The sequence below is a fragment of the Macrobrachium rosenbergii genome, chromosome 42 (assembly GCF_040412425.1).
Source record: "Macrobrachium rosenbergii isolate ZJJX-2024 chromosome 42, ASM4041242v1, whole genome shotgun sequence".
Taxonomy (NCBI): Eukaryota; Metazoa; Arthropoda; class Malacostraca; order Decapoda; family Palaemonidae; genus Macrobrachium; species Macrobrachium rosenbergii.
The window spans coordinates 17,812,551-17,831,973 of record NC_089782.1 but is presented as its reverse complement, the minus strand read 5'-3'; the positions used below and the strand labels follow the sequence as shown (position 1 = coordinate 17,831,973).

The 19,423-nt window shown below is 42.8% G+C and overlaps 1 long non-coding RNA gene across 3 annotated transcripts in view; it reads right to left on the bottom strand.

The window, feature by feature from the left end:
• Positions 1-19,423, bottom strand: part of LOC136827628 (uncharacterized) — a 37,386-nt gene that overhangs the window by 1,632 nt on the left and 16,331 nt on the right. For all 3 annotated transcript variants that reach the window (XR_010849818.1, XR_010849817.1, XR_010849816.1), the window contains exons 2-3: positions 4,607-4,768; positions 4,222-4,376 (exon numbers count right to left, since the gene is read on the bottom strand). This is a non-coding gene — a long non-coding RNA (uncharacterized lncRNA). The remainder of the gene's footprint in view (positions 1-4,221; positions 4,377-4,606; positions 4,769-19,423) is intronic.

Below are 19,423 nucleotides of genomic sequence, written 5' to 3'. Positions count from 1 at the left end.
GCCACCACGGCCGGCAGGAAACGAATGAGAATTGTCTGCCAAGTCGTTCCAATATTCCGTTAGTGGGACGGGCTGATCACCTACACAAACTATATTGAGGCGCTACCCGCGAAATTTTTAATCTAAGCTGCCGTTTAAGTGGAAACTATAGCTATGTAATTACTTGGTAAGTTACCCGAGTAAAAATCAAGAATTTTCTTTAGTCACCTAATTCCAACTTGGAGACTAGAACACTTCCTAAAGATGTATCAAAGCAACCTTGGACTAATGTTCTGAAAGGAAATAACAGCAATTATTTTTGGATATATGTTTCGAAAAAATTATTTGGAAGAACTCTAGGCACCTAATTAACAGTCATTTTATCTTTTCACCTTTAAACAGAAAACAAACATCCAGACTCACAGGCCTGGCCCAGAATCCTAACTTTGAGTTGGAAAAGGTGTGAACATCCGTAAAGTTGAAGTGGACAAGCAGTATTAAAGATTTTTGATAAATAGCATTTCAAGGAAATCTTGGTAATCTCAAGTTCGGAAAATTAGTATTTAATCATGCTGCTACTACTTTTACCTTCCACAATCCTTACATCACGAAGTGTCTAGGTGAAAAATAAAAAAGTTTTAGATGAAATCATTTCCTGTGTATAAACCTAATCTCTAAATTAAAATATACTTCATGTTAATTTAACGCCTAAATTTCACAATTAAATTGCCCAAATAACCTTTTAAATCATATTCTTACTGACTTTTTCTTTACCTTTTAAGTTTTATTTCTGTACATAACTAACAAGTCACTCCATTCCCCTGAAGGGGTTACTCTACAACATAAGTATCCCAAGGCCGCAAGCTGCAAAATTTTGTAACCTGTAACATTGAACCAATTCTTCCCCCTCATCCTTCCTGGCTGTCTAATCACTAAATTCTTCATGCAAACTTTCTCCTTTTTTCACCATATTCTTCTGATCAGCTTCAATGAAATACGTGAAGAGTTAATTTACCATTTTTCAAAAACCCACATCTAGTTTTTTGTCTATCTAAAACTGTACTAAAGGATTATAACTACTCTTGCCAGATCAGAGCAATTTACTTATCCATAACTGTCATTCTCACGTTAAGAATGAGTCTGACTGTCTCTATAGCATGAATAAAAAATCTCTTCTTTGACCCACCAGAAAATGTTAAAATGTCAAAATGCCCTTCAAATTTACTTCCTGAGCTTAGAGAAAGACCCGAGTTATAACTGATTACAGTAAAGTAAAAGCTCTTGCCATTCAGCTGAAAAACTGAAATCCTTACAGAAACCCCAATTTTGACCAGTTTCCAGTCCTAGAAGAGTGAGATTGTGTTGGATCTTCCCAAAACTGGACAATCCTTCACCTCACACCGTGTAAACTTCAACACTAGCCTTATCAACACTAAGAAATCTCAACCCTAGTTAGAAAAGCAGATTGCTACAAGCTCAAGAGGCCCTATACAGGTGTGATACTGAACTTCAGGAAATAAAAAGCAAGTCCGTTAGAATTAACTTCATATCTAGTCTTACAGTTCATGGAGTACAGCATAGCCTGGGAAGAACGATCAGCTATGAAAAATTTTATGTAAAATGCAAAATGAGGTGAATCAAAGTGCCTTGACATTTATACATTCAAATAGTATCTGGAATATCAATGCAAAACCGGTCAAAGCAAGTCACCATCCACTCATCAAAATACTATCTCTAGAGGAAATACGACCCTTCAGCAGTTGGCTAGACTGATGTAGGACTTCATTCCTACATTACACAGAACAGAATGGCATGTTTGTACACTAATTTCTTTGTCTTTACTCATCAGACAGCATAGTACAATATACATAAAACAATGACATTTTTTTAATCACCATTTTCATCAAAATGGTCGGCCTGCAGCAGTAAAACTCAAAAGTGAAATAATGACCATTCAACAAGTGGTAAAAAAAAAACCACTGAGTGGGCAGTTTGTCAGAAAAGTTAAAAAATTTTTTTTAATTAACCATCTCCAAAAACACAAAAATTATTTAAGACAAAATGGCTGCCTGTAAACAGGAAAGGGGTGCAAAGATTCTCTAGAAAAGATGGAAAAGGCAAGCTTCATGAAAACTAAGCGCTGTAAATGTGGGAAGAGAAGTGGTGGTTGAAATTCTCTCAAGAAATGTGGACATTAAATGTGTTCAAGGGGTAAGTTACAAATGGGGTGGCATAACACCATCAGTAGTGAAGCTTAAAAATACAAACTAGTGAAATGGCACCGAGAAATGAGAAAATGAGTACGTCAGATACTGGTCAAATATGAGCTGGCTGCAATATTAAAGAAGTGGGGTAAATAAATGCGAGAATAATAAGATTAAGATACTCTTAAGAAGCAAAAAGGTAATGCATGCATTTTCATTTACTCACCACAATCAGGATACCCAGAGAAACGTGAATGTAGGAAAGACGATAAAATGTAGTGACACAAGTGCCACTGTCTCATGGGGTACTTATAGGAGGAGCCTAAATGGCCACACAGAAACAGACCTTGTCGTGAGGAAGTTATAGGTAGATAGAACAAAGGGGAAAATGAATCTGGTTTAAGGATGTCCTAAGTAGATATAGCAAAAGGAAACGATATCTGGTGCAAGCACCAGCATTGGATTTTGCCAAAGCTGAATAGTCCAGTGTTTATGAAGCCCAGAAAAAAAGTGGATACCCATAATATAGAAGAGTGAAGCTGTAACACTTACTTCATTTTACTGAAAACATGGATGGCATCAAAGAAAAGGATTGCAATTATGCTTTACTAGATGAGGCTTCCTTAAGAGAAATGTGTTGAGCTAATGGTGGTGCCTAAACAAGGGAAGGCTTCAGGACAGTTCTCACTCTTAAAGAGTTTCAACGACACGCACATTCAGGAGCAAGCTCAGTGAGCACCAAGTTATCCTTACTTTTGGCAGTCATCATATCAAAAGGTATCCAGATACTGTTGCCAGCCCCCAAAAGAAGAGATGTGGTACGCCATAGTCGGCAGAACTTCCGAGATCACCACCTAACCTTCACCTGGAAAGAACAGGAGGCCAAAGACAAGAGGAGGAAGAGCAGGAAGGGCTCATTCTTGCATTTCTTCATCAACGTGTCCATTAGTCTTAACCTCCTTTGTTACAGTAGAAGACATGTTGAGGTAGGAAGTAACACTGGATGAGTAAGGCCTGTGCTAAATACCACAGGTAATCCCCAAAGGCAAGACACGCTACAGGTGGATCAACAGAGTTCTCTAGAGGAAACAGCCACATAAGATTGGTCATCTGGACAGGAATGTCTGTCAATACTTCAGCAAAACTGGACTTGGTCATCTGGAGAGGAATGTCTGTCGACACTTTGGCAAAACTGGTATGAAACCAATGAAACATTGGGTAGTGGTGGCGCACTATGATCACACGCTCATCACACCAAGGTCAGCAATGTCTGAAACTGCTATGAAAGATGGGCTGCTTGGGTTGCTGAGGGCCTGAAATATCAGTCAATATTCCAGAAAGGCTGCAGACAAAAAAACTTGTAGGTTTTGGCAAACCCTGAACATCTGCTGTCGTCTCACCTAGGGACAGCTTAGCCTGTGCACCAAGGTCAGCAGTGTCGGAGAGCACAGGCTGGTTACCTACCCTCCCAAATTAACTCTCCAGCAAACACCTCCTGGCCTTCCTCTGTTGCTGACAACCTCTTCACTGCACAGCACACTCTTACCACCAAAGCAGAACAACCTTCCAACCATCAGTTAACTACACCGTCTTTTGAAATTCCAATTTGCAGTGAGGAATACACCTACATAAAAGGCGATGGTTTGTACTTCTGCAGGAACAAAGCCTCCTTAACAGTACTATACTGGAATGGCATAGTTTTCAGAGGGCAACCACAATCCAGCAGATATTAAAAAAAACTGTCAGGCTGTTCATGTAAAGTGAACTCAGAACACAGTGCTTTGGGACAAACCAAGGGCTCTTGACCTTATTCTGCAATACTTTTATCTTTCTTCCCACTCACTGATTTTGCATGTTTGCCACTTACATTTCAGGGTACAGGTTTATATCCCCCACTCCCATCCCAACCTTCAAAGAAAAAATCTGGTCCAGCCAAGTTACAGTCAAGATATTTTGTGCCCTATCTAACCGTACAAATGTTATTAAAATTAAAATAATGATACAACATACTTTAAAAGTAAATCATAACTATCCCTACCAGGATTTTTTCCTATTCTTTTGAGTAGTACCCTGAGGTTTGGAAATGTGTCTCTGGAGCTTTCTTCCTTGTTTGGCAATCAGCAAATTAGATGTCATACCATTTGCCTTCAAACTGTATTTTACCAAGAGGGTCTGGCAACCTTATGCAACATTCTGTAATTAAAGAAAAAAGTTACAACCTTCATAAAGCACACACTCATTCTAGAAAAATTGAGCTTTTGTCTTTTGTACTAGAAACAACTGTACCTGTATCACAATTCTAGAGTTCAAAAACTTTGATACTATCAAAACAAGGAAAACCATATTCTAATTTCCTACAAATTTTTTTTAATAAAATTAAAATGATACTACATACAAGAAAAGTAAATCATAACTATCCTTACCAGGATTTTTTCCTATTCTTTTGAGTAGCATCCTGAGGTTTGGAGGTGCGGGTGTCTTGAGTTTTCTTCCTTGTTTGGCAATCAGCAAATTAGATATCGTACCACTTGTCTTCAAACTGTATTTTACTGAGAGGGCCTGGCAACCTTATGAACATTCTGTAACTAAAAAAATAAAGTTACAACCTTCATAAAGCACACACTCATTCTAGAAAAACTGAGCTTTTGTCTTCTGTACTAGAAACTACTGTACCCGTATTACAATTCCAGAGGTGTAAGAACTTCAATACTATCAAAATAAGGAAACCATACTCTAATTTCACTGTGATTAAGTTTACAAAAAGCAAAACAGAAAAAATCTGTTTTGAGAGAAATGGGGCCTACAGCAAAGTTGAAGATACCACTTAAAAATGATTCTACCATAAAAATGCAACTTGAAAAATTTTATGCATACCTGTATTTGAAATATACTGATGCAACTTTCACCTGCTATGCACAAACCTCCAATTTATGAAAAAAAAATCTGGTACTCCTGCAAGTGCTTTAAACAGTGCTAAGAGTTATATTGTAATTCAGAAAATGGATTTTTGGTGAAGGACTTTTCAGATTCCTTGATCCAGTATTAGGTATATTATGGAAAGTTTAATACCTGTGGTGACAACAGACAGCTCTTACAAGGGTTTATGACAATGTTCAAATATTCTATGAAAATCAGCACTTGTCTAGTATATGGTCACGACCATATCCTGGAAAACTACCTTAACTGATGAGCAAGACCAGGAGTGTGGGCAATAGTTACTTTTGATTTTACCAAGACGGTGAAATGAGTTTTGCCAACCTACTGTCTGTGAATAGTGAAACAAAGCTGACAAACTATGATGGGCAATTTGCATAAAAAAAAAACATCAAGAAACAGAGAAGCAGCATAACCAGGAGCAAAAGTTTAACAACTGCAGCTGCTGCAACAAGTCAGGAAGGCTGTGTGACACAGGTGGTAGCTAACAAGCCATCAGTTCTGAAGGTTGAGAATAGTCAAAATGGTCAGGGGCTTGAAAAGGTAAAATAGGTTTGTTAGCTTTAAGCATACACGTTGATACTTAAAGACGTGTGGGTGTCACACTGTCATGATAGGTGACAACAGAATATTCTTTAATGATTTTACGTAGTTCCAAGTGTTACTTCCATGTATCAAATTTATGCAACCCATCAGCAATGCTACTTCTATGAACTCTTCATGAAACTAGGTCTTTGTTTTATTAAAGAATATACCAGTACGGTAGGTTAAATGTGACTCAACCTCGAAAGTACTGGAACTACTCAGATACAATTAATCACAATACTTCTAGAACTAAATCCTGCAATGTATTGGCAGCACTGTTGTTTTGGTAAAGGCATGGTCACTGGAATAACCCCACTCATATTCAGAGAAGCATTGCTGTTACTGTATTAACTAGCCCGATTTGAAGTTTTCAATGCAAGTTTGCTACTATCATAATGGGTTCTTTTAAAATATCAGAAGTGATGGGCTCAAGGTGACACCACTAACTCAACTGGTATTTACTCCTGAACATTTTTTTAAGTCTGTGCCAGGTTTCACTAAGATCCTCACACTTCTCATCTTGCAGATTTTATTAAGCTCGTCCAGCGAGTCAAGTTACAGTTAACAATACAAATACTGTACAATAAAAAAACTGACAAAAATTGTTTACAGTTAATAATCACCAATGTAACCCCTTGTTACCTAGCAGCTTAAAAACCTGTAAATTTTACAGGGAGCAATAAATACGTACAGCTCTTGGGTAGATACATAAAAACTCAAAGGAAACAAAACATTGATTTTCCATGAGGTGGGAAAAAATGATAAGCTTTGAAAACCAGAACCTCTAAAATTTAATCCTGTTCTATTAACACATGGCAGCCTATTTCATTTTAAAACTGAAAACTCTGAAGAAAAAACCAATAGTGCCTGATACATGGTAACTACACGTTCACCTTCAAGGCTCTCGTACAGATGCCAGAACCTGTATTTTTACCTTTCACAGCTGCACTAAACAAGTTTTTATCACAAAGGGTTAAGTCGTACCTAAGTAGCAAAGCACCATGGAATCACATCTTTTAGAAGTGCTCTAGACGAAAATGTGTGCTCCACTGACTTGCATGGTACAACAACTAGGAGCAAACGTAATAATTTTAATTACTTTGTACAAGAACTTAAGCCCTTGGCATTTCCAGATTTCTACAAGAAACTAATGAAAAAACTAAAACACCTCTGCTTGTAGAAGGATGTAACACTAGTATTGTGCGTAAAACCTAGTACTGTGCTGTAATCATTTGCAACAAAAAATTAACTTTTCATATACAGTATGCTTTTGGAATTACCTTTATTTCTATTTCAATTGTTTAAGAACTGCCTACAAAAGTTCTGAAAAATGAAAAGGATTATTCAAGAGAAGCAACACGCAATAAATTAAAAAAATAACTTTGCCGTCTTTACACCAATAGCCATTTCTTATAGATACACCAAGGACAAAAAAACTTAACAGATTTTGGTATGAAAATGTAATATGAAATCCCAAAGCAAGAATTTACCCATTTTTAAATTTTAAATGTTAGGAACAATCGTTTATACGATTGTTTCCCGCCAGTGGTTGTTGCCTCCTTTGTTTTTGTTTGTTTTAATTGCTGGCGAGTTGACGTCTGTTGGGTGGCGTCAAACTTCGTCAGTCAGGTTCTGGAGGGCGGAAACGACCGGTGGTCCAGGGCAGCAGCGAGTCTAGTTGGGGGTAGCAGCAGGTATTCGTACCTGAGGATCAGAGGATTATGGCGCGAGCAGCGAAGAGAAAGTTTGAGGACGAGATGGTTGCCGTGTCGGCTCTGTCATGGTCGTCGTTATTGAAGGAGGACGTCAGTACTGCCATAGGGGCGAGGCGGTTGTCGTATCGGATCTGTCTTGATCGTCCGGCATTGGACTGTGGTCCTCGTTGTTTGAGGAAGTATTCCCGTTTGTAAAATTTATGTATCGCTGTGATGCCGCTACGCTGTTAATTTAATTGTATTTTGCTGTCTGTTTTTGCTGTTGGTTTGTTATTATTATGATGACTATTTCGAGTTGTTACTGATTATTATGCTCCCCACTGTGTCAGTTATTTTGCCCATTCATGTATTAATACTATGCTCTTTAATGTTATTTTGAGCCGTCTGTTTTGCTCTTAAACGTTGATTTGCCCATTGACTTAGTTTTGATTAATTGCCCGTTTTGGCAAATTGTACCTCTTTATGTGCAACGACTACCATGTTTTCGCCACTCAGAATTTTGACTCGCTGTACATTTTGTATAATAAATTAATTTTAAGGTAATTTTTTTGGTTTTGTTCAGCTCCTCCCCCCTTTGTTTGTCACCTCTCGTCAGTCATTTCAGCCCAATTGTTTGTTTTTTAAAGAACCTGTCGATCTCTAATATTAAATCAAACCAAAAACTTAAAACCCCTGTGCCAACTATGCTACTCAAGGTTCATTAAGTTTTAAATGTAAACTAAGACCTTCCACTAAAAAGTTACTGTACTGCCTCAAGCAATCTAAGCTTGAAAATATCGTGTTAATCATGAACGTTTCATTTCTTCAATGGCCGAAAAAATGGCAAAATGGTAAGCTTTGAAAAATCCGACCAATTATAACCTGGTCAATCCCCAAGCTTATTCCATTCTGATCACTTTGCATTTAATAGGCAAAAACAAGCCTCAAGTCCTAAGTATCCTAAACTACATCTTCCTATAGTGCCATGTCCTACCCAAACCACCCACAACTTCCTAGGGCACCCGCGTCCCTCCCACAACTTCCTAGGGCACCCGCGTCCCTCCCACAACTTCCTAGGGCACCCGCGTCCCTCCCACAACTTCCTAGGGCACCCGCGTCCCTCCCACAAATTCCTAGGCACCAAGGCCCTCCCACAAATTACTGTGGGCACCAAGGCCCCCCCACAAATTCCAGGGCACCTCCCTCCCACAACTTCCTAGGGCACCAGCCCCACAAACTCCTAGGGCACCCAAGGCCCACCCACAACTTACTAGGGCACCCGCGTCCCACCCACAACTTACTAGGGCACCCGCGTCCCACCCACAACTTACTAGGGCACCCGCGTCCCACCCACAACTTACTAGGGCACCCGCGTCCCACCCACAACTTACTAGGCACCTGCCCCTCCCACAACTTACTAGGGCACTTGGCGTCCACCCACAACTTCCTAGGGCATCCGCCCCACTCCACAACTTACTAGGGCACCGCCCCCCCACAACTTCCTAGGCACCAGCGTCCCACCCACAACTTCCTGGGGCACCTGCTGGGACCCCACCCCACAACCCCTGGGGCACCCCCAACTGAGTCCCACCACAACTTCCTAGGGCGTCACCAACTGGTTCCCACCCATAACTTCCTTAGGCACCCAAGGTCCCAACCATAATTTCATAGAACTGCACCCATAACTTCCTAGGGCACCCATGTCCCACCCACAACTTCCTAGGGCACCCACGTCCCACCCATAACTTCCTATGGAACCTGTGTCCCACCCACAATTTCCTAGGGCACCCAGGGCACCTGTGTCCCACCCAGAGCATCCTAGGGCACCCGTGTCCCACCTAGAGCATTCCAGGGCACCTGTGTCTCACCCAGAGAGTCCTACGGTACCCATGTCCCACCCAGAGCATCCTAGGGTAACTGTGTCCACCTACAACTTCAAAGTATACCAATGTCCCATCCAAGCCATCCTAAGACGCCCAGTTCCTAACTGAGCCAACCTAAGGCGCCCAGTTCCTATCCAAGACATCCTAAGGCACCCAATTTCTATCCAAGCAATCCTAGGGCACCAAGTTCCTATCTAAGACATTGTAGGGCACCAAGTTCCTATCCAAGACATTGTAGGGCAACAAGTTCCTATCCAAGACATTGTAGGGCACCCAGTTCCTATCCAAGACATTGTAGGCACCCAGTTCCTATCCAAGACATCCTAAGGCACCCAGTTCCTATCCAAGGCATTCTAAGGCACCCAGTTCCTATCCAAGGCATTCTAAGGCACCCAGTTCCTATCCAAGGCATTCTAAGGCACCCAGATCCTATCCAAGACATCCTAAGGCACCCAGATCCTATCCAAGACATCCTAAGGTACCCAGTTCCTATCCAAGACAATATTAGGGCACCCAGTTCCTATCCAAGACAATATTAGGGCACCCAGTTCCTATCCAAGACATATTAGGGGACCCATTTCCTATCAAAGCCATCCAAGGGGACCCAGTTCCTATTCAAGCTATCCAAAGGCACCCAGTTCCTATCGAAAACATCCTTAGGCACCCAGTTACTATCCAAGACATCCTAAGGAACCAAGTTACTATTCAAGACATCCCTAAGGAACCAGTTAGTTCATCCAAAACAGTTAGTTCCTATCCCACATCCCAGGCACCCAGTTCCTATCTAAAGACATCTTAAGGCACCCAGATCCTATCAAGACATCCTAAGGCATCCAGATCCATATCCATTACATCCTGAGGCAGCATCCAGATCCCTATCATTACATCCCGAGGCACCCAGCTCCTATCCATTCCATCCTAAGGCACCCAGTTCCTATCAAGCTATCGACATCCTAAGGACACCCTAAGGTGCAGTCCTATCCAAGACTTCCAAAGGGGCCCGACATCTTCAGAACTTGTTTCCACGACATCCTAAGTTCTAAAAACGTCTGGTTTCTATCTAAACCATACTAGACACCCATTCCTATGCCTATCCTCAGCATCCAGTTCTTATCCAAAAACATCCTAAGGCACCCAGTTCTATCCACGACATCCTAAACTTGTTCCTATCTAAGACACTGGCACCCAGTTCCTATGCAAACATCTAGCCATCCTATCTAGGCACCCAGTTCTATGCAACACATCCTAAGGCACCCAGTTCTATCCAAGACTTCCAAAGGCACCAGTTTCCCTTCAAGACATCATCCTAAGGAACCAGTTCTTCCAAACATCTAAGACAACGTTCTACGGCATCCAGTTCCTATCAAAACATCCCAAGGCACCCAGTTCCCTATCTAAACCATCACAAGGCACCCAGTTTCCTATCAATTCTATCTCAAGGCACTCAGTCTCTATCCAACACATACTATGTTCCCTACCCCTCCATATTAAGGCAAGCAAACTATCAAATTTCCATCTAAGGCACCAGTTCCTATCCAATCTGCATCCTATTCAAGACTTTCGCCACACAGGTTCTATCCTAGACATTCTAAGGCACCCAGTTTCTTTCTAACACATCTAAGGTGCCTGGTTCCTCTCCAAGAAAAGTCAAAGGGACCTATTTCCTATCCATACCATCCCTTTTAGTTTCTATCCAGTTAACCTAAGGCACTAGTTCTTCTCCAATTTATATATCCCATCCATTTCTATTCCAAGAAACCCAGTTCCTATCAAGCCACTTGTTTCCATAGTTAAGGCACCCAGCTCTATCAATTCCATCCTAAGGCAAAGTTCCCAATCTGTCCTCATATTCTAGACTATCTTAAGTCACCCAGTTCCTATTCAAGACTTTATCTAGTTCCATCAAAGTTGTATCCTAAGGCCTCTAGACATCCTAAGGCACCCAGTTCTTTCCAAGACATCCTAAGGCACCTAGTTCCCCACAAGACAACCTAAGGCACCCAATCTTCTATCCATACCATCCTAAGGGTTTCTACCCAGTTTCTAAAGCACAGTTTCTAATCCACCTAGGTCTTCTCCAAGTTCCTATACTTATGCATACAGTTTCTATCCCTGCCATCCCAAGGCACAGTTCTATCCAAGCCAACCATCCTAAGGTATCTTGCCAACCACCCTTTCTATCAACCAACCATCTAAGGCACCCAGATCCTATCCAAGACATCCTAGACTCATGCAGTTCCTATCCAATCATCCTAAGGCACCCAGTTCTATCCAGACATCTTAAGGCAATCAGTTCTGTCCAAGACATCCTAAGGTATCTAGTTCCTATCAAAGTTAGGTATTCCTATCAAGACATCCTAAATCCCTATCCAAGACATCCCAAGGTACCCAGTTCTACTAAGACATCATCCTAAGGTACCCAGTTCTATCCAAGAAATCCTAAAATTGCCCAGTTCATCCCAAGACATCCCGGTGCCCAGTTCTATTCAAGACCATCCAAAATTTAGTTCTACCCAAAACATCCTATGCAAGTTCTATCAAACCATACTCGACCCAGTTCCTATCCAACACATATTAAGGCACCCAGTTCCTATCCAAGCCAACCATCCTAAGGCACCCAGTTCCTATCCAAGCCAACCATCCTAAGGCACCCAGTTCCTATCCAAGCCAACCATCCTAAGGCACCCAGTTCCTCAAACCATCCAAAGGCAACCATCCTAAGGCACCCAGTGGTTCACATACGTCTGGGTGCCCAACCTATCCAAGACAACAAAGGGACCCATCCAAGCCAACCATCCTAAGGCACCCAGTTCCTATCCAAGACATCCTAAGGCACCCAGTTCCTATCCAAGACATCCTAAGGCACCCAGTTCCTATCCAAGACATCCTAAGTCACCCAGTTCCTATCCAAGACATCCTAAGGTATCCAGTTCCCTATCATACATCCTAAGGTACCCAGTTCTTATCCAAGACATCCTAAGGCCCCCAGTTCCTATCCACGTCATCCTAAGGGACCCAGTTCCTATCCAAGAAATCCTAATGTACCCAGTTCATATCCAAGACATCCTAAGGCACCAGTTTCTATCCAAAAACATCCTAAGGCACCCAGTTTCCTCTCTAAACCATATCATTTTGATTTCCTATCCATACCATTCCTATGCAAGCTATCCTAACAATCTTTGTTTCTCTCCAATCCAAGCCAACCATCCAAGACATAAGGCACCCAGTTTCATCCATGCAGTTCTATCCATCCTCTTGCACCCAGTTTCCCTATCCAAGCTAACCATCCTAAGGCACCTAAGGTATCTAGTTCCTAATCTGTATCAACACATCCTTATCGGACACCACGTTCCTATACAGCCATCCTAAGAGCACCCAGTTCCTATGCAACACACCCTAAGGTGCCCAGTTCCTATCAAAGATAAATCGTAAAGGGACCCATTTCCTATCCATACCATCCTAAGGCACCCAGTTCCTATCTATCAAGACCATCCTAAGGCACCCAGTTCCTATCCAAGACATCCTAAGGCACCAGTTCTATCCATAACAAGACATCCCATAAGGCACCTAAGGCAGTTCCTATCCAAGACATCCTAAGTCACCCAGTTCTATACAAAACATCCTAAAACTGTTCTATCTAAACCACTAAGACCCAGTTCCTATACAAGACATCCTAAGGCACCGGTTCTTATCCAGACATCCTAAAGCCACCATCAGTAAAACAGTTCCTATCCAAGCTATCCTAAGGCACCCAGTTCTCATCCAAGACATCCTAATGCCAAAAGCCCAGTTCCTATCAAAACATCCCTAAGGCACCCAGTTCCTATCAGTTATCCTTGCAAGGCACCTGTTCCTATCCATTTCCATCCTAAGGCACTTATCTCATAGGCACACAGTTCCTATCATTCATACCCGGTTCATTCATCCAAGCACCTATCCTAATGTATCTGCACCAATTCAACCATATACTAAGGCACCCAGATCCATCCAAGATATCCTAAGGCACCCTGTTCCTCAATTGTCCTTAGTACACATCCTAAGGCATTCCTATGCAAGACATCTATCCACCGTTCTTCAAGACACCCTGAGCGCCTATCCAGAACATCCAAAGGCACCTGTCAGTTAAAGGGCCCAGTTCCTATCCAAGACATCCTAAGGCATCTAGTTCCATCCACCTGTATCCATAAGACATCCTAAGGCAGCAGTTTCTATCGAAGACACCCTAAGGCACCCAGGTCCCATCCAAGACATCCTAAGGCACCTAGTTTCTATTCAAGACATCCTCACGGTTCTATCCAAGACGTCTAAGGCTCAGTCCAAAACATCAAGGTACCAGTTCCTATCTAAACCATCCTAAGACACCCAGTTCCTATCAAGACATCCCAAGGCACCCAGTTCCCAGCCAAGACATCCTAAGGCACCCAGTTCCTATCAAGACATCCTAAGGCATCAGTTCTCTATCCAAACATCCTGACACTCAGTTCTATCCAAGACATCCTAAGGCACCTTCTATTCAAGACATCCCTACGGCATCCAGTTCCTATCCAAAACATCCTAAGGCACAGTTTCTATCTAAACCAGATCCCTAAAACACCGTTCTATGCAAGCTATCCTAAGGCACCAGTTCCTATCCAACACATCCTAAAGGCACACAGTTCCTATCCAAGACAACTATCATATTCACCCACATCCTATGCAAGTTCTATCCTAAGGTACCCAGTTCTATCCAGCACATCCAAAGCACGCACAGTTCCTATCCAAGAAAACCAAAAGTTTCTACTCAAAGATTTTCCAGTTCAATCAACCATCCTAAGGCAACCAGTTTGTTATCCAAGAGTCAGACATCCCTAAGGCCCCAGTTCCTATCCATTCCATCCAAGGCACCTGTCTATTTCTAAAGACATCCTAAGGCACCCAGTTCAATCCCATCCTAAGGCATGACCCTATCCAAGACACCCAGTTCCTATCCAAGCCATCCTAAGGCACCTAGTTCTCTGCCAAGACATCCTATCCTAAGGCACCCTAGAGCCTATCCATATCCATCATAAGGCACCCAAGACATTATTCAAGTTATCAAGACATCTAAGGCACCTAGTTTTCTCCAAGACATCCTAAGGCACCAGGTCTATCCACAGTTAGAGCACATTCCTACCAAGACATCCTAAGGCACCTAGTTCCTATCCAAGACATCCTAAGGCACCCAGTTCCTATCCAAGACATCTAAAGACAGTTCTATCCAAGACATCCTAGTTCACAGTTCTTCAAGACATCCTAAGGCACCCAGTTCCTATCCAAGACATCTAAGGCACCCTAGTTCCTATCCAGACATCCTAAGGCAAATTCCTATCCAAGACATCCTAAGGCACCCAGTTCCTATTCAAGACATCCTAAGGCACCACTGACATCCAGTTCATCATTTCTATCTCTAAGACATCCTAAGGCACCTCAGTTCTATCCAAGATCCTAAGACATCTAAAGTACCCAGTTCTAAACAAGACATCCTAAGAGTTCTAAATCATCTATAAGGCCCAGTTCTCATTCAAGACATCCTAAGGAACCCAGTTTCCTATCCAAGACATCCTAAGGCACCCAGTTCTATCCAAGACATCCTAAGGCACCCAGTTCCTCTCCAAGATATCCTAAGGCACCCAGTTCCTATTCAAGACATCCTAAAGACATCATAAGGCACTCACTTCCTAGACATCCCAAGGCACATCCTATTCAAGACATCCAGTTCCTATTCAGGAACATCCCATACACTCAAGTTCCTATCCAAGACATCCCAAGGCACCCAGTTCCCCATTCCCAAGGCATCCTAAAGACCCTAGTTCCTATCCAAGACATCCTAAGACCAGTCCTAAGGAACCCAGTTCCTATCCAGACATCCATCCCCTGGAACCCAGTTCCTATCCAAGACATCCTATGGCACCTAATTCTATCCAAGCATCCTAAAGGCACCCAGTTTATATCCAAGATATCCTAAGGCACCTATCCAGACAACCAAGATATCCATACCATCTTAAGCACCCAGTTCTTCTATCCATGACCCGTTTCCTAAAGACATCCCTGAACCAGTTCTATCCAAGACATCCTAAGGCACCCAGTTCCTATCCACAGACCAAGGGGGACCCAGTTCCCATCCAAGACATCCTAAGGCCCAGTTCCTACTCCAAGACATCCTAAAACACCTAGTTTCTTATCCAAGACATACTAAGGCACCCAGTTTCCTATCCAAGACATCCTAAGGTACCCAGTTCCTATCCAAACCATCCTAACGCACCCAGTTCCTATCCAAGACATCCTAAGGCACCCAGTTCCTATCTAAGACATCCTAAGGCACCAGTTCCCATCCAAGACATCCTAAACGCACCCAGTTCCATTCAAGACATCCTAAGGCACCCAGTTCCTATCCAAGACATCCTAAGGCACCCAGTTCCTATCCACACATCCATCCTACGCAGTTCTATCCAAGACATCCTAAGGCACCCAGTTCCTCATCCAAGACATCCTAAGGTTGGTTCTACAACCAGTTCCTAAGGCACCATTCAAGACATGCTAACGCACCTGTTCCTATCCAACACATCCTAAAGGCCATGGTTCCCATTCAAGACATCCTAAGGCACTCCAGTTCCTCATCCAAGACATCCTAAGGCACCCAGTTCTTATCCAAGACATCCTAAGGCACCCAGTTCTTATCCAAGACATCCTAAGGCACCCAGTTCTTATCCAAGACATCCTAAGGCACCCAGTTCCTATCCAAGACATCTGGGCAATCCAAGACATCTAAGTTACCCAGTTCCTATCCAAGACATCCTAAGGCAGTTCCTATTCCAATCCATCCTAATCCTGGTTCACCCTGTTCCTATCCAAGACATCCCCTAAGGCACCCTTCCTATCTAGTCCTAGAGCACTCCTATTCAAGACATCTCACCCTGTTCCTATCCAAGACATCCTAAGGCACTAAACAAGTTCCCTGTAATCACGACATCCTAAGGCACCCAGTTCCTTATCCATGACATCCTAAGGCACCCAGTTCCTATCCAAGACATCCAATGCACCCAGTTCCTAAACACATCCTAGGCACGCAGTTTCTTCCAAGACATCCTAAGGCACCCAGTTCCTGTTCAAGACATCCTAAGGCACTCAGTTCCTATTCAAGACATCCTAAGGCACCCAGTTCCCTCAAGATATCCTAAGGCACCAGTTCCTGTCAAGACATCATAAAGGCACTCACTTCCTATCCAAGACATCATAAGGCACTCACTTCCTATCCAAGACATCATAAGGCACTCACTTCCTATCCAAGACATCATAAGGCACTCACTTCCTATCCAAGACATCATAAGGCACTCACTTCCTATCCAAGACATCATAAAGCTCCACTTCCTATCCAAAGACATCCCAAGGCACCCAGTTCCTATCAAGACATCCTACACTCAGTCCTATTCAAGACATCCTAGGCACCCAGTCCCTATCCAAGACATCCCTAAGGAACCCAGTTCCCAGCACATACTAATGCACCAGTTCCTATCTGCCAACCATCCTAAGGCACCCAGTTCCAACTAACATCTAAGGCTGTTCCTATGCAAGCTATCTCCACACCCAGTTCCTATCCAGCATCCTAAGGCGCCTAGTACTATCCAAGACAACCAAGGCACCATTTCCTATCCATACCATCCTCAGGCACCCAGTTCCTATCCAAGACATCCTAAGAACCCAGTTCCTATCCAAGACATCCTAAGGCACCCAGTTCCATCCAAGACATCCTAAAACACCTAGTTCTATCCAAGGCATCCTAAGGCACCCAGTTCTATCCAAGGCATCAGGCACATCCAAGCACTAAGGCACCACGTTTCTATCCAAGACATCCAAGGCACCCAGTTCTATTCAAGACATCCTAAGGCACCCCAGTTCCTATCTCAAGACATCCTAAGGCACCCAGTTCTTATCCAAGACATCCTAAGGTACCAGTTCCTATCCAAGACATCCTAAGGTACCCAGTTCTCATGTCCAAGACATCCAAGTTACCCAGTTCTATCCAAAGACATCCTAAAATTGCCCCAGTTCTATCCAAGACATCCTAAGTCACCCAGTTCCCTATCCAAGACATCCTAAGGCACCAGTTCCTATTCAAGACATCCTAAGGCACCCAGTACCTAGTCATCTGCCAGTTCTATCAAGACATCTAATACCCAGTTCTATCCATTCTAGACATTCCTATCAAAACATCCTAAGGCACCCAGTTTCTTCAAGTCATATAAGGCAAAACCAGTTCTATACATTCCCTAAGAGCTCCCAGTTTCCTATACAAGACATCCTAAGGCTCCCGGATTCTATATAAGACATCTTAAGGCACTCAGTTCTATCTAAGACATCTAAGGCACTTCAATTCTTAATAAGACATCTCTAGGTACCCAGTTCCTATTCAAAATCATCCTAAAGGGACCCTGTTCTATTCAAACATCCTAAGGCAGTTCCTATCTGTCATCCTAAGTGTACCTAGTTCTATATCAAGACCTCTCTAATGCCCAGGTTCTTATCCAAGATATCCTAAGGGTACCCAGTCTTATACCAAGACATCCTAAGGTGCCCAGTTCCTATCAAGACATCCTAAGGTACCCAGTTCCTACCAAGTCATCCTAGGACCCAGTTCCTATCCAAGACATCCCACACCCAGTTCCTATCCAAAACATCCTAAGGCACCCAGTTCCCATCCAAGACCTCCTAAGGCAATCAGTTCCTATCCAAGACCTCCCAAGGCACCCAGTTCCTATCCAAGATATCCTAAGGCACCCAGTCTTATCCAAGCCAACCATCCTAAGGCACCTAGTTCCTATCCAAGATATCCCATGAACCCAGTTCCTATCCAGATATCCTAAGGAACCCAGCGTTCCTATCCAAGACATCCTAAGGAACCCAGTTCCATCCAAGACATCTTAAGGAACACAGTTCCTATCCAAGACATCCTAAGGGACCAGTTCCCTAAGGCACCAGTTCTATCCAAGACATCCTCTAGTTCCTATCCAACACACCTAAAGGCTCCTATCATTCAAAACATCCTAAGGCACCCAGTTCTTATCCAAGACATCCTAAAACGCAGTTCTTATCCAGACATCCTAAGGCACTTATCCAAGACATCCTAAGTTCTTATCCAAGACAAGTTTATCCCCCAGTTCTATCCAAGACATCCTACAGTTCCTTATCCAAGGCACCAGTTCCCTAAGGACATCTCCCCTAAGGCACCCGGTTCCTATCCTAACGTTCCTATCCACAAGACAATCTCAAGGCACCAGTTTGTTGACATCCTAAGGCTTCTAAACAAGACAAATGCACTCTAAGGCGCCCAGTTCTTATACTAAAGTTCCTATCCAAGACACCTAGATTCCAGTTTCTATCCAAGACATCTAGGCAAGTTTCTATCCAAGATATCCTAAGGCCAGTTCTGTCAAGACATCATAAGGCACTCACTAATCCAAGACCTAAGGCACTCCCTTCCCTCAAGACACCATCCTCAAGGTATCATTCCTCAATCAGTCATAAGGCACTCATTCCTATCAAGACATCTGGGGCACTCAGTTCCTATAAGACATCATAAGGCTATCCAAACTCACTTCCCTATCCAACATCATAAAGCTCCACTTCTATTCAAAGACATCCCAAGGCACCCAGTTCCTATCAAGACATCTCTAAGTTCTATTCAAGACATCCTATCCACCTGACATCCCTGGAACGGTTCCTATCACTTTTATAATGCACCCAGTTCTATCCAAGCCAACCATCTGTTCTTATCAAGACACTAAGGCAATGTTACCTAGGTCCCAGTTCCAAGACATCCTAAGGCACCCATTACTATCCAAGACAACCAAGGCACCATTTCCTATCCAAAACCCATCCCTAGACATCCTGAGAACTAGTTCTATCTAAACCATCCTAAGACACCCAGTTCTATGACATCCTAAAACACCCAGTTCTATCCAAATCCTAAGGCACCCAGTTCTATCCAAGGCATCTAGTTCCCAGACATCTAAGGCACCACGGTTCTATCCAAGACATCCTAAAACTAGTTCTATCTAAGACATCCTAAGGCACCCCAGTTCTATACAAGACATCCTAAGGCACTAGTTCTTAAGACAACACCAGTTCC